Source organism: Saccostrea cucullata, unplaced genomic scaffold (genome assembly GCF_032062105.1).
Source record: "Saccostrea cucullata isolate Sc308-1 unplaced genomic scaffold, CSIRO_AGI_Scuc_v1 ctg6576, whole genome shotgun sequence".
Lineage (NCBI taxonomy): Eukaryota > Metazoa > Mollusca > Bivalvia > Ostreida > Ostreidae > Saccostrea > Saccostrea cuccullata.
In genome coordinates this window covers 1-3,767 of record NW_026928510.1, presented here as the reverse complement: position 1 = coordinate 3,767, position 3,767 = coordinate 1, and positions in this window count along the sequence as shown.

Below are 3,767 nucleotides of genomic sequence, written 5' to 3'. Positions count from 1 at the left end.
ACTTAGTTGTCTAGGTAATGATGATATTCATTTTACTATTAGTGATCAACTTTTTCTTGATATTTTACTAATGGAGATAAGAGGAAAGTCAATCTCTTATTCCACTTACAAAAAGAAGGAAACAAAGGAAAGAGAAAAACAATTAGAAAAAGAAATATTTGAATTAGAACAAAATTTAACAGAACAGTCAATAAATGAACTTTCAGAAAAACAAACAGAAATAGAAGAAATAAGAAAAAAAAGGTTTAAAGGACAATGTATCAGGTCAAAGGTTAAATGGATTGAGGAAGGAGAAAAACCATCAAAATACTTTATTAGTTTAGAATCAAGAAACTATGTCAGTAAGCAAATTCCAAAAATAGAAAGAGATGATGGATCATTTGTTTCTACTCAGAAAGATATTTTAGAGGAAACAAAGTCTTTTTATGAACGCTTATATAAAAAAGGGAAAATGTTGAATCTGAAAATATTCATGAAAAATTAAAAACCTATAAAAATATTCCCAAGTTAAGTAAAGAATAATAAAAAAGTCTTGAAGGTCCAGTGACAAATTCTGAAGTTTTTAATTTCTTAAAACAAATGAAAAATGAGAAGAGTCCTGGCCCCGGTGGATTTACTTGCGAGTTTTTCAAATTCTTTTGGAAAGATATAGGTTCTTTTATTACAAGAGCAATAAACAATTCTTATGATCTAACACATTTTACAGAGTCAAATAAACTTGGAATTATAACTTGTATTCCAAAATCAGGAAAACCAAAACAGTTTTTGAAAAACTGGCGGCCAATTAGTCCACTAAATGTAGTTTATAAAATAGCTTCAGGTTGTATTGCTGAACGAATGAAAACAAAATTAGATAAATTAATCAATAGAGATCAAACTGGATTTATAAAAGGAAGATTCATAGGGGAGAATATTAGATAAATATACGATTTGATGCATTATACAGAATTAAACCAAGTACCTGGTTTACTAATGCTTATAGACTTTGAAAAAGCATTTGATACAATTTCAAGGAAATTTATATATCAAACATTGGACTTTTTCAACTTTGGGCCCTCCATTAAAAAATGGATTGAGACTCTCTACAGTGTTATTAAATCATGTGTAATACAAAATGGTATTATCTCAGACTATATATTTCCTCAAAGAGGCTGTAGACAGGGCGACCCAATTTCACCATATCTCTTTTTGTTATGTGCAGAAATACTTGGAATTCTTATTCGAAATAATAAAAACATTAAAGGCATAACAATCGAAGGCGAAGAATATAAACTTTCACAATATGCTGATGATACATCCCTTATTTCAGATGGTTCACCTACCTCAATGGATGGTATTCTAAGAGAACTCGATTATTTTGCAAATATTTCCGGTTTAAAAATTAACTTCTTAAAAACAAAAATGGTTTGGATTGGAAGTAAGAAATATTCCAAGGAAGTTTTTCACCATTCTAGATGGAAGCTTGATTGGGATAATTCAAACTTTGATTTGCTAGGAATAAAATTTTCAGTTAATCTGGAGGAAATGCTTGAATTAAATTACATGTAAAAATTAAATGATATTTAAAAAACTCCTATGTAGTTGGAGTATGAGGAAACTTACCCCAATTGGTAGATTAACAGTAATTAAAACTCTTATAATACCAAAACTAAATCATCTGATTCTTACACTACCAAATCCTAAACCTGAATTTCAAAAAATGTTTGAGGCAGAGTTTTTTCTTTTTCTATGGAATAGTAAAATACATAAAATAAAGAAAAATGTTATAATTCAGGACTATAAATATGGAGGGCTGAAAATGGTAGATTACACAGAATTTATTTCTGCACTTAAATCAAGTTGGGTTAGAAGACTCATTCGTTCAGATGCAAAATGGGTAAAGTTGTTTAAAGCTGAACTAAAAACAGACATTGAAAACATGTGGATAAGGGGCTCAGATTACATTTTAAACTTAACAAAGAATTTAACAAACAATTTTTGGAAAGGTGTCCTTAATACCTGGGTAAGACTTATAAATATAAACCAAGAAAACAAACATGTGTTATTAGAACATATATGGAATAACCCACATATATTGATTAATAGAAAAAAATTTTTCTGGAAAAGCTATTTTGAGGAAGCTTTTGTCTTTTTAAATGACCTTTTTGATAATGATGGTAACTTTTTAAGCTTCGATACCATAGTAAACTTGAAAGTGAAAACAAATTTTGTTGAATATAATGGTCTTAAGAGGGCTATATTAAAAAGACTAAAGTATGCAGGAATAGAGGACATAAAAAGATTAAAGGTTATTGGACCAAGTATTTCACATTCAACTTTCATTTTTTATAGAAGTAATAAAGGGTGTAAAGATATGTATAAAATATTTACAAATAACCAGAGAGAGCCAATCAGTTCTCTTTTAAAATGGAATGAAAATAATGTTTTCTTTGATGAAGCAGATTGGAATAAAATATTTGAACTTCCTTTCAAAGTTACTCAGGAATCCAAATTTCACTGGCTTCAATTTCAAATATTACACAGAATTATTCCAACAAATTATTATCTTTTTAAATTGAAGCTGATTGACTCACCAGCTTGCACTTTTTGTTTAAGTGACTTAGAAACAATTGACCACTTGTTTGTAGAATGTTTCAAAGTAAAAGATTTATGGTGTAGGATTGAAGAATGGGTTTTGGACAAATTTGAGATGCATTGAAGTTTTGATAAAATGTCAATACTTTTTGGTAAATACGAGAACAGGAATATTTGTAAAGTACAAAACTTGATTATACTTACCGTAAAACAATTTATTTTTGCAAGTAAATATAAAAGTATTCCAAAACTAAATATCGACATCCTAATAAAGAGGATTATAGAGAGAATTTTTATAGAAAAGGTGTTGTTATTACAAAGTTGCAAATATATGGAATATGAAAGGCACTGGCAAAAAATCTGTGATGTTCTTTGAAAAAAAATCATTTGTTTTTATGGTAAAACGTTATTATATGCTAATTTTAAGGATTCACATTAGCTAATTATAAACATTTGAATGCATTTTTCTACCACTGCTGACCCCCCCCCCCTTTTTTTCTTTTTTTTTAAATAAAATAAAATAACTTTCATGTATACAAGTAAACTTTGTACTGCTGTAAACTAATGAAATTATCAAGACAATTACCGTGTTTATGTGTTTATATGTTTTGCTTATATATATATATATATATATATATATATATATATATATATATATATATATATATATATATATATATATATATATATATATAGTCTGCTTTGTGTACTTGTGAAAGTCAATACAATAAAAAAAATAGATGCTGTATACCAAATTTGGTTGAAATTGGTTCAGTGGTTTCAGAGAAGAAACTGAAAATGTTCAAATGTTAACACACGACGCACGACGACGGATGAAAAGGGATAGCAATAGGTCACCTGAGTTACTCAGGAGACCTAAAAATGGCGACTGAACAGAATTCATATGCACAAGGCTATCTGTCGTTGAATTTTGTCTGAGAGTTGGACGCTGAACTCTTGTTTTGTTAAAAATGTTATATAGATCTGTTGTCTATTTTGGTAAGCCATATTTTCTGGGTATATATGCATAGCTTCCTTTCAATTTCTTTAATATCTAGTAATAGCTGAAAAAAAAAAACATAAAATGTTAAGCTTTTCACATATGTTCAATGATTTGAGCACCATGTTCTCTGATTATTGTAATCCTGTAATGGTACGCCAGTCCTTATCCATCATTATCAAACAGTTCAAAC